Consider the following 1,613-nt stretch of genomic DNA (forward strand, 5'->3'; position numbering starts at 1 on the left):
GTGTTTGGCTCGAGGTCATAGTGCAAAGGACCCTAGGGTGAAATTACTCCGAACCATCACTTTAAGTGGCACCGAAATGAGATACCAAAATCTGCGTTGCATTTGGTCCAGTAGATACCGTTGGTTTAGGCACCAGGTCTCAGTATCCAACCCTAGTCATAGTTCTTTCAGTGATCTGGACATAATACTTTCTAAGTATACATCATCATATTTACATTTCTAAAGCCTCTATGTTTAGAGGTAGGATTAAAAATGTTCTTATAGCATCGGAATCATTTTAAAGAAGCTATAATCATATATATATATATATATATATATATATATTAGGGAATTAACTACCTCCCTAAATGAACTTCTGAAAAGTGCTAGACCTAAATACTTCTCTCAGCTAATATCCTCTGATAAGAAAAACCCCAAATTCTTGTTTGACACCATTAATTCAATTGTTTCACCATCTGTCTCTCCTATTGCGGTGTTCTCTTTGTTGAACAGTAATGTATTCCTTGACTTCTTTGTTGAGAAGATTAAAGATATCCGATCTAGTATTTTACCTCCTCCTGCTTGTTTCAAAGCTTGTACTTTGGCGCTTCCTCATCCATGTTTTTCCTTTGAACTAGTGACATTACATGAGGTTACCACTTTGCTAGATAAGTTGAAACCTTCTTGTTGTCACAGTGATGTTCTCCCAACTATGCTGTTTAAGCAGGTTTTTCATAGTATTGGCCCCTGTGTTGTAGAAATGATTAATAACTCTTTTAACTGGTGTGGTTCCTGACTTTTTTAAACATGCTATTGTTGAACCTGTTCTTAAAAAGCCCAGTTTAGATCCATTGCAACCCATGAATTATAGGCCTATATCTAAACTCCCTTTTATGGCTAAGATTCTAGAGAAAGTGGTAGCAGAGCAGCTTACTACTTTCTTGGAGATAAATAATATTTTTGACAAATATCAGTCAGGTTTCCAGAAAAAACATTCTACGGAAACAGCACTAGTTAAAGTTTCGAGTGATATTTTGATGTCAGCAGATTGTGGAAAGCATACAGTGTTAGTTTTATTGGACCTTACATCCGCCTTCGACACTATTGATCACAATATTTTGATTAATAAACTTCAGGATCTATTAGGGATATCGGGATCAGTTTTAAAATGGTTTTCATCTTACCTTACCGGCAGAAGTTTTGGTGTCTTAATAAATCAGATCATGTCAGATACTGCAGGTCTATCGAGTGGTGTTCCTCAGGGTTCTGTCCTGGGACCGATTCTCTTCCTTTTGTATATACTTCCTCTAGGACATATAATCGGCCAGTTCAAGGATGTTTCTTATCACTTGTACGCAGATGACATTCAGCTATACTGCTCTTTTAAGCATACTGAGTTATATAAACTGTCTTCCCTACTCAACTGTCTGAGTGGGATTAAGCAGTGGCTAAATGATAACTTTTTACTGTTGAACTCAGCTAAGACTGAAACACTAATCATTGCCCCAGAGCAGAGCATCTCTCACATAAAACAGCATCTCGGTGCCTTAGGCTCGTCTGTGCAGCCGAGTCTCAGGAGCTTAGGGGTTGTTTTTGATGTTGCCATGTCTCTGGAGAAACACTCGAAGCAACTT

This window comes from Perca flavescens, chromosome 22 (assembly GCF_004354835.1).
Source record: "Perca flavescens isolate YP-PL-M2 chromosome 22, PFLA_1.0, whole genome shotgun sequence".
In the NCBI taxonomy this organism is placed as follows: Eukaryota; Metazoa; Chordata; class Actinopteri; order Perciformes; family Percidae; genus Perca; species Perca flavescens.